This window comes from Myotis myotis, unplaced genomic scaffold, assembly GCF_014108235.1.
Source record: "Myotis myotis isolate mMyoMyo1 unplaced genomic scaffold, mMyoMyo1.p scaffold_m19_p_8, whole genome shotgun sequence".
NCBI classification, from domain to species: Eukaryota; Metazoa; Chordata; class Mammalia; order Chiroptera; family Vespertilionidae; genus Myotis; species Myotis myotis.
The window spans coordinates 7628536-7639943 of NW_023416390.1; positions in this window are offsets into that span (position 1 = coordinate 7628536).

Genomic DNA, 11408 nt, shown 5'->3' on the forward strand with positions numbered 1-11408 from the left:
ACACACCAGATGTTCAAATTGCTAGTTAAGTTATTTAAACAGAGTGTGGTCAAACCCTAGAACAGGGAGTGCATTCACTCTGTGAACATTTGTGCTGAGGTGTCGCCATAGTGAATTTGTAAACCTGTTCTACTCAGAGTCGGTCTTAAGGATTGAATGCTGCTAAGATAAGAATTGTGCCAAAGAGTTTCCTACTAAGAAGTACAATTAGAAAGTGTCTATGAGGCAACGTGTATTTCATAGGAAGTGCTTTGACCTCAGAAAGATTGATTAAAGGTGTGTGGGATTCAGAGTCTGTGTTCAAATCTCAAATACGTAATTTACAGGCAAGTAGTTTAGCTCTACACATAGAGCACAGTGGATCCAATGACCTGCCCCAGAATTTATCATCATCTGACCTGCCTCTTCCTGTGAGCTCCTGGAGGACTGGTTCCGTGTCTTGTTTAACTCTGTCTTCCATGGCTCTAACACAATGTCTTTCTTGCATTGTGTGTGTGTGTTCCATAGATCATTGCTAAATTGTAATTGAATCCTGCTTTTGTTCTTTTACTTATCCAACAATGCCGGGAGCCGGTCCATGCTTGCTGTTTCAAAGGACCTGGCATATATGGCATACTGTTCTTAATATGTTTGCTCACCTTCTTGGCACTATGTGTTTTAACCAAGGTCTCTGAGAAAGGTTGTTTCCCCAGGTAGGGATTTTCCCCTGAAGTTAGGGAGGGAATAAAACCTCTTAACTAAGTGCCAGGCGGGTAATTAATCACTTTAACTATGAACAATCATGCTTAAGCTACATAATCTTTACTCCCTGGAATGGAGATAAGAAACGCCCTAACCTTTGTAATAGAGATTGATAGGATTGAATCAACTGGTATAAATACAGTTGTAACTAGACAGCAAGAGACAGAACTTAGAATACAGAGCTTAGAACACAGAACTAAGAAGACAGAAGGAAGAAGACAGAACCTACACAGAACTAGAGACAGAAGAACTTCGCTGGAGAGAACATGGCAAAAGATCCTGGACTGAACCTGACTACAGAAATGGGCAAGAGAACCTGACTAGAACCTGGTGACTGAACCTGGCTGGAGAACCTGGACAGAACCTGGCTGGAGAACCTAGCGAGGGAACATGGCTACAGAACCTGGCTGGAGAACCGAACCTGGCTGGAGAACCTAATGAAAGAACATGGACACAGAACCTGACTGGAGATCCTAAGCAGAACCTCTCTGGAGATACTAACCAGAACCTCACTGGAGATCCTGACCAGAACTTGGCTAGAGATCCTAGCTAGGCCGCTGATGAACTGAACACTGCCTCCATGTCATTCCTTCTTTGCCGACTCCGTCCACACCTTTGGGGACCCCTGGACCCGCTGGGGTTGGACCCCGGCACAACAATATTCAACAGACCACACTGCTGAAAGATGAGTAAAGCATAGTTCCTGTCCTCCAAGCATTTGGAGTTGAGTGAGGAATTAGCTGTGTAGACAGATAATTACAGAAAGAAGTGGAGTGTGGTTGCTCTGCCTCCAGGAGCTGGGAAAGGCTGTACCGAGAAGGCAACCAGCAATATGGGCCCTGAAAAAGCAGGAGTTTTACCTAAATTGAGTCCAAAGGAAGTTCATATAAGCTAGAGGAGGGCATGCATCAAAGCAGGTCAAATCATGAATAGAGCGTGTTCATATTGGTGAGAAGTGTGCTTTAATGCACAAAGTTTTATGGTGACTGTCACATTCTTGTCCTATCAGCCTGTTCCTATAATCTTCATGCTAAGAAGCTACTAAATCTTTAAACGTGGGTGGTGTTTGTTACATTGTCAACTGGGGTGACTCCAGCAGGCAGCGAGGAGGAAAAATACAAATCAGTGTGAGAGTCCTGGTGAATGCCTCAGAGGTGGGTGCAAGGTAGTGAGGATAAGAAGTGGGAGGAATTTAAAGAGTGGGGGATAGCAGAAACAGGCTATGGAGTAGTCCGGAGATAACTTTGTTATCCACAGAAAAATAATTTATATTTCCCTTAGTTAATCCTTTTGTTGTGGGTGTATGTGGTTGAGAAATTCAGCTCCCTGCTTGCGCCTTCCCAGAATTCTCTTATTTGCTCTTTGTATTCAAGGACAAAGTAGAACGGCTCTAATCCAATTTTTTGATTTGGAAGCTAAGTGTGATGGAAGTGTAGATGTCACAGCAATGTGTCCAAATTTACTTTGTTTTCGAAATGTCATGACTATGCTGCTTGGAATTATTTGTCACTGGTATTCATTCTTCCATAGGAGTATTGTATTATTCCATTGCTTAATATGTGGGTCCTAATGTAAAATGTGCTGATATATCAATGTTATTAATATCTAATTTCTTGAATCTATATACTTTAATTTATAATAGTTTCTAAACTTGTAATTAAAGTATATATATTAAAAGAGACTACATAAAACTGTCATGACCATTGAATCGATACTCAAGAATATTGTAACTTACAGAAATTCCCCATGGTAAGAAGAACATTTATTTCTTGTTGATAAAGACAAGGAAAATATGTTAAAGGTTTCCTTTGCACAATTTTAATTTATTTCAAATAAATTTTGCTCTGCCATAAAATATCAAATAACTTTGGAGTTGGATTTATAACGAAAAAATAAATGACCAGTAAATTTTAGATGGCTAAATTAATGAAGGTTTTAGAATGAGCATTCTTCATATTTTAGGTAATATAAACTAAAGATAAACACAGATAAAACAGAATTTACCATTTTTTATTTAATGCAAGTATTTATATTGCTATCATATACAAATCTATATTTTATTGTGAAAATATTATGACCTGCCCAATTTCAATTTTTCTTCTTAGCTTATTAAACAAGTCACTTAATTATCATAGAAAAGAATAAAGAAAGTTTTGCTAGGTTTGTGGAGGACTCAGGATCATGGACATATTTGATTTGACCCCAAACTCAATAAAATTACTAATTACTAAGAAGGATTACTCCCAGGATTTCCTTTTAGAATTGAAAGTCCATGATGTTCAAATGTACTTTGTAATTGGGTATTTCCAAACTAATATCAAATATCAAATCTTTAATTAGTGTGCATACAATTAAAATTTACTTACAGAGAATTAAACTGGAATTTGATGTTCTCATAATCCAAACCAATATGAAGCTGAGAAATTCAATTTCACAGCCTCTGTTCTTTCACAACATATAGTGACTTTCATTTTGTGTCATTTATTGTTATTCCATTGAGCAGATCTTTTTAAAGCAAAGTTTCTGAAGAACCCAAGAAGCATAAGGAAAGATCATGAAGCAAAGCTACTGAAAAAACTACCAAGTTAAAAATAGACAATTAGGAAAGAAATAATATTATATATCCATATATAATATTAAAGCACACACACACATCATGTATAACATTCAGGTGTTTTAGAGCTGAAGACCTTAGTTTAGTACCTGGGGCCCTGTACATTCAAGTAGTTGAGTTGGGGGCAGGAAATGGCACTTTTACTATGCCCTACACTACAAAATTCAACATGCACTTACTCTATGAACACATATAGCAATTGAAAAGATGCCAGATTCCCCCCAAAATCTCTTTCTGTGTTGTTGAACGGTCGATTCAAAGTGTGTGAGCCGTTACTATCTAAAAATGTCAGCGGAGATGATAACAAACAGCCAACAAGAGAAAGCAGCTATTGTATGGCTAGAAATGGGTTCAGAATCAACAATAAATAAATAAATAAAAGGTGGTGCTGCCTGGTCTGTACTCCACCGAAAACACTGTTTGCAGAATTTCTGTTGGCACTCTCCCATCCTTACTTTCACTCATCTGCCTCAAAGCGCCATTTCAAAAAGTGCAAAAGCATGTTGTTGATAAAGTAGATTGTTTATAGCTGAATGGAAAGATTCAGAACAACACGTATTGTAATAGCGTGGGGGAGGGCGGGCCAGGAAGACTGCAGCTGCAGCTTTTTGAAACCTATGTCAACATCACTGCTAGACACGGGACGGTATGTCAGTTTGCCCTACACAATGTAATGAGCAAATCTTTATAAACTGTATTAAGTGACAAGTATTACCCAAAGCCGTAAAGTCCACTGAGGCTTTGTTTACTGAAACGCTGTCCCAGCACATTGTTCCCATATTGCAGCCTCCTTTATGGTGTTGTGTTTGTAATATCCTCAGCAACTCCGGGGTGATTTCAATGATAGTAAATCCTGGGCCGATGAGTTCCCATGTGCACCATAGTCATTTTAATACTTCTGCCGTTAAGTACTGTTGGGTATAAATTTCAGCACCAACTTTAGCTGCTTCCCTGTGTGTTTTTTTTTCCTGGTGGTTTTTGCAAAAGCATAACCAATAACCATGGAAAGAAGAGAAATGCTTAAACAAATGACACTTAGAAGAGAGAGGATAAATCCCCTTTATGTGGATAAATTCAGAGCTGGCAAAGCTTCAGTATTCTATTCAATAAGTGACTGTTATGAAACATTTCAGATTTTTAAAAATTAAAATAATAATGTTCCTAACATAGGTTTTCAGGCCACTAGGATTCCTAGAGAAGTTACTTGATATTCTTTGGGAATGGTCAAATGTGTTTAGTAGAAATCCTGGGTTAAGCAAAGTTAGATCGATTTTTAAACTTTTTCGTTTTTTATATGCAAACATGCAGTGTTAATCTCCAAAAAGATGTGTCATTTCCCAACATATCTAGCTTTTTAATTTTCTTTCTTTTCTTTTCTGTCACCATGCAAAGGGACCCTCTTCCACCTCAAACCTATTTAGTATTTGTGAAACACCAGTGTTCTGTGTAATGAGGTGCAAGAAATGCTGGTTTAGAGGAATGTAATACACTTACTATACTGGGAACTGGGATTCCAGCAAAGCTCTTCCATCTAAACTCTGCGCATTTAAGGAAATCAATATCCAGCATACGGCATCATATAAAACTTTACTCTGTACAATATCATGCCATCTGTGAATAATGACAGTTTTACTTCCTCCTTTCCAATTTGTACGCCTTTTATTTCTTCTTCTTGTCTGATCGCTATAGCTAGGACTTCAAGTACTACGTTGAATAAGAGTGGTGAAAGCGGACATCCCTGTCTTGTTCCTGTTCTTAGGGGAAATGGTTTTAGTTTTTGCCCATTGACTATGATATTAGCTGTAGGTTTGTCATATATGCCTTTATTATGTCGAGGTATGATCCCTCTATTCCCACTTTGCTGAGAGTTTTTCAAAAATGGGTGTTGGGTTTTGTTGAATATGATGTACTACATTTATTGATTTGCAAATATTGTATCAACCTTGCATCCCTGGAATAAATCCCATTTGGTCATGGTGAATGATCTTTTTAATATATTGCTGGATCTGATTTGCTACTATTTTGTTGATGATTTTAGCATCTATAGTCATCAGGGATATTAACCTGTAATTCTCTTTCTTTGTAGTGTCTTTATCTAATTTTGGAATTAGGGTAATGTTGGCCTCATGGAAAGAGCTTGGAAGTGTTCCTTCGTCTTGGAGTTTTCGGAATAGTTTGAGGAGTATAGGTGTTAGTTCTTTGAATATCTGGTAAAACTCGCCTACGAAGTTGTCCCGACCAGGGCTTGTGTTTGCTGGGAGTTTTATTTTGTTTATTATTACAGCTTTAATTTCATCAATTATTATTAGCGTATTCAGGTTTTCTGCTTCTTCCTGATTCAGTTTTGGGACATTGTATTTTCCTAGGAATTTGTCCATTTCATCCAGCTTGTTGGCATATATTAGTATATAGTTGTTCATAGCATTCTCACAATCCTTTGTATTTCTGTGGGGTCAGTTGTTACTTTGCCTCTTTCATTTCTGAATTTGTTTATTTGGGTCCTCTCTCTTTGTTTTTTGATGAGTCTGGCTAAAGTTTCGTCAATCTTGTTTATCTTTTGAATGAAACAGCTCTGGGTTTCATTGATCTTTTTAAAGAGTATGTATGAGTATTGCTATATGAGGTTTTTTTTTTTCCATTTCCATTTGCTCACATTTCATTGGTTGGAATTCAGTCACTGGGCCATGCCTAACTGCAAGGGAATTTGAAAAATTTAATCTAGTTCTTAGGAAGAAGAGACGATAGATTTTAGTGAGGAGCTATCATACAGACACTATTTAAAGTGAAGCATTGTTTATTCTGAAGAAGTATGAAAGAAACTGCATGGATATGGTTGAAAGATATTTTATTTTCCTAGGATTCATAGATTGGATTTTTTTTTTTGCTTTATTTATAGTTATTTGTTGATGTGATTAAATAGCACAGGTGCCTCCAGGAGAAAAATAAAATAAAACATTTTGACATTACATTGACATTTCCCAAGATTTGAGGAATCTTGAACAGATTATATTCTATGCTCTGATATTTAACAGAGTAATTATTGGGATGGATATCCAAGGTGGTTTGGGAAAAACAAGGTGGTTTTACCTGGAATGTGGGTAAACCATTAAACAAAGCAGAGTGAGGCAGCCTGCCAAGGAATGTGAGTACCTCTTTAGCAGATGAAGTGGAAACTTCTGTTTGCAGATCTGTCAGCATAGCCCCTCTCCTAAATACTAATTGCTTAACAAACAAGATATTAAGATCTTTAAAATAAGTGTTTCTTTGTCATATATGTGTACTTATAAGCATAAGAAGGAAATCTCTACTTGCAAAATATTTAGAGTTAGATGCTGTTGTAGGTAATTAGTGTAAAAGACTGTATGTTTTCTCATCCACCTGCTGGTAGAGGCAGATGGTAGCTTATTTCTGCCCATGTGACCTACAGATTCTTCAGGTTTAACAAAATACTATGAGTATGGTAATAGCATTGTTTCCTTCCAGGTATGGTTAGGACGATGGTATATATAAATGGTATGCTTTCCTCTAGTGCCTCACCAATTTTTTGAGAAGTGAAAATAGAAAGGGTATGGGTCTTGTCACTTGGAAAAAAAAATTAAGTGATGCTTTCAAAAGCATATTTCCCCCTACCCCACAAGAATGGTTGTAATTTTTTATAGAGAAAATGCTATTATCTTTTAATCTTACAATGGAAGAAAAAAATTTGGAGATTATATCTTGTTTGATTTTGGGTTATGCCCAAATTAGAATATGAATATATATATATATATATATAAAATATACATATAGCATTCAGGCTAAGTTTCACAGTTTCACTGTCATCCCAGAGCCATTACCATCAATCTCCAAGCTCTGTTGTATGCCTAGATATATATTTAGTTCTTCATTCTTTCACAATAACAGCCACTGTACTGTGCACTTTATAAGCATCCTAGAGAAAATACAAGATATTTATTCAGCATATTTGATTTGAATAATCATATAAAATGTACATTGGATTAATTTTTAATTATTTCTTTTATTATCTTTACCTAGTTCTAAAAGTGTGCACTAAAAGATAAATGTAAAGTGCAAAGGACATTCTATGCAGCATCTGTTTAATCATAGAACTAAAATGTGTTAATGAAATTAATAAGACAATAAGAATTCATGAAAAGATGCTGGCCAACGTTGTAAAATTAGTACCTGGTAGTCCTCTCTCTTTGGCCAAACCTTGAAATAGGAGATACAACCATTTGAAGCCTACTACAGCTCAGAAATTGCCCAGTCTTAATTAGGACAGTTTACCTTTTCCCAAAAGAATATTCCGGATAGTCTTTGCCATGATTCTTGAATGAGGTCTTCTAAAGAGTTTATTTATAAGTGGTGAGCAGAACTTGAAATGCCTTCTTCCTTAAGTTCTTCCTGATGTCTAGAAATGAGGTTATGCCCAAATTAGAATTTTTGTACATTTTAAACAGGCTTTAATTTTTTTCATAATGCATTGATGGCCAAGGCTTTTGGTTCCCTTTCAAATTAAGGGCTGCAAAATCAGCTGAAAAGTTGGATGTATTGTAGACCCATGATTATCTCTTACAGTTGTCACCCTTCTCCTTTGCTTATGACTATTCTCTTGGGTTGCTTCCATAGCTTGGCTATTGTACATAATACTGCAGTAGAGATGAGTAGATAAAAAAGTTGTATGGACTCCATATATACAACGGAGTATTACTCAGCCATAAAAAAGAATGAAATCTTGCCATTTGCAACAGCGTGGATGGAGGGTATTATGCTAAGTGAAGTCAGAGAAAGACAGACACCATATGATTTCACTTATATGTGAAATCTAAAGAACAAAAGAAACTACCAAATAAAATTGAAACAGATTCATAGACATGGAGATTGGTGGTTAGCAGATTGGTAGTTACAAAATAGTCATGAGATGTAAAGTGCAGCTTGGGAAATACAGTCAATAATATTGTAGTTACTATATGTGGTGCCAGTTGAATACTGGAAATATCAGGGGGAACACTGTAAAGTATACGATTATCTACCCATTATGCTATACATCTGAAATGAGTACAAAATAATATTGAACTTAAACTGTAATTTAAAATTTAAAGTTTTTTTTTTTTTCAAAAAGAGACTAGCTCTCAGTTCATTATAATGCATCTGGCTTCCTCTTGGGATGATAATACTCAATCTCTCTCTCTCTCTCTCTCTCTCTCTCTCTCTCTCTCTCTCTCTCTCTCTCTCTCTTTAAGGGCTATTTGTAAGCTCAAATAATGTAAAATAGTCTGGAAAAAAGATGATGTGGAAAAACATGAAAGTATCATTATAATTAAGTGACCGTTTAGTTAAGAGACACTAAATGCTTTGAGATTTTGAAGACCTCACACTCAGCGTGTGTCCACTGGCCGGCACCTGGGAACTTGCTAGAAACTCAGAGAATCAGGGCCCCCCTACAGGCTCACTGAATTAGATTGCATTGTAGCAAGATTCCCAAGGTGACTAATACGTACATTAAAGTTTAAGAAGCACTGCAAAGCCCCCCTGAGAAGCACTGCAAAGCCCTCATTTCTACAGATAAGCAATGTGAGGCTCTGAGAGGGGCAATTGCACAGAGTGAGACGTGAGCTCAGGGAAGTCCACATTCCCACATTTCTACCACACTTCCCTGCTCTCAGAGCACTGTAGCCGCTTTTAAAAACAAGTGCAAAGCCGTTGTCTATTTTTTTTTTTTTTACTATTTTTACTAGCTTTTGACTACTCTGGCAATATTCTCCTAAAGGACACACACTTACACGGATTCTGATGACAGTGAAGCCGCCGTTGCTGAAGGAGACCAAGTTTGGGAGAAGATCAATAGCATGGATTTTTGTGGCTTTGCGCAGTTCTATTTTTGAGTGCTCAGAGAATCTTATTTATTAGAGTGTGTTTGCAGAAACTGTCAGTAAACATCTTTTCTTTGTTAATATTTAACCCACCAACTCTTTTAAGCTTCCATCTTTCCCAGCCTCACAGTCCCACATGCTTTTTAATCCACTAATAGCACCAAACTGTCTCCATGGTGCAATAAAAGTCTTCTATTTTATGACTTCCTTGAATTACTACCCTAACTCATAATTTGCCAGATTTGCTTTTGCCTTCAAATCCCTTACTTCATTGTAGCCACATGAAAAATGTTGCACCCTATGCTTTTTCCCCCCTCAAACTCTAATGCTTATTTTTAATATACTAATAGTTCTTGCCCAGAGTAATTTAGTCTTGCTGCCATCCAGAATGTTTTATTCAGCATTCAAAGGAACTTTTAGAAAGTTTCTCTATAAAATATTGGGAACTATTTGGAGGAGTTCTGATTGAAATCTAGTAAACTTTAATGACATTACATAATTGACAAAAATCTCCCACCCCGCCCCCCAAAGAGTTTAGGGAAACGACATAAAAAAATTAGTTTGGCCATTTTGATGCTTCCTAGACTTGTGTTTTAATGCTAAAGTGTTTTCTTCGCAGGAAACATCGGCTGAATGTCTAGAAGCCCAGGGAGCTTGCTCTGAGTGGCAGCCCTAAATACCTTGATCTTCTCTGAAACAAGGGGAGGAGTGTGATTTGTGTTGAAGATAACTGTATTTTCATTGTGTCTCTTTAAAAGCCAGAAAGTAGGAGAAAGTTTTAGTTTTATAGCTTCCTGTCCTAAGGAAGGGGAGATAAACGAGTGAATAAAAGAGCATCTAATTAACAGTCTTCTTTCTTTGATCACAGCTCCTAGGATTGGCGCGTGTTGTGTGTAGTGTGTGTGTGCACACATGCTTGTGTGTTTGGAGGGAAAGATGAAGCAGAAAGAAAGAACAGTATCAAAGTGAGAGTGAAGGGTGTCCCCTCCACTCAGACATTCACCCTACAGACTGTCATTTATATGGGAATTGCCTTCCCGGGGGACTGTCTAGGAGGCCTGGCCTCTGAATTAGAACCTGCTTAACCCTCGTAGGTCTCCCTTCTCTTGCACCGTCAGTGATGCAGAAGCTCCCAGCAAAGTACACTCTCCAGTCACTTTATGGGCAGAGAGTTGAGTCAGTTTCAAGTTATGAATCTCTCAGCCCAGAACGTGTGCCCTGGACGCCAGGCACTACGCCCAGTTGTGCGCAGCTGAACCAAGCACAGATGCTCTCTGGAGGTGTAGCTCGGAGGTGTGAGGACGGGGAAGGCAGCAAGTGGACAGGGCAGGGGAAAATACTCGCCCCCATGGAAAGGCTGCTGAGTGAGGCTATGGGATGTAACAGTGCACAGATTGTATTCGGGGTGAAAACGCGTTTGTGTCTTCAGAGCTGAACATTGCAATCAGGAAACATGGAGGGGAGCTGTATCTTCTCTAACACATTTTGCTTTTGAAGCAGTAAAACAGGCCATGAAACATATAGTATATTGATCTGGGCAATACATCCTGGTTAACTGCCACTGGTAGAATTTTACTAGAAACTTCTTTTGTTTTATAGTTGATTCTACTAAGTACTGATCTTGAAGCTCACAGAGTGTCTGGTATTCAGCAAGCTCCCAGGAAATAGTAGCTATTTTATTGTAAACAATAGTCACGTCATGTAAAACTGTTACTAGAAAGAAGAGCAGGGTATTCACTTTTCAGATATAGAGTTATTCAGACGATGTGCACAAATGTATAAAAGTAGAATAGAGAACTCTGACAGACACACACACACACACACACACACACACACACACACTCACACACATATGTGGACACTGGGTATAATGCAAGGATCTGCTCTCAATCCTAAGTCCTTCCTCACAATGCATAGTAAATTGAGGGGACTGGGGATGAGGTTTTCATTTTTCTTTCCAGGGATCCACTCCAGAACTCTTCCCAGGGTCTGCTGTTGGCCTGTCCATCTGACTTACTGCGAATCGGTCCTCCAAGTGTTCTAACTCATTGTTCTCACATGTGAGGAGCACATCAGAATCAGCATAAAAGGCGAATCACCGGGCCCCACCGCCAGTTTCTCATTCAGTCCGACTGGAGGGAGGACTGAGAAATTTGCGTATCTAGCAAGTCTTCCTCCTA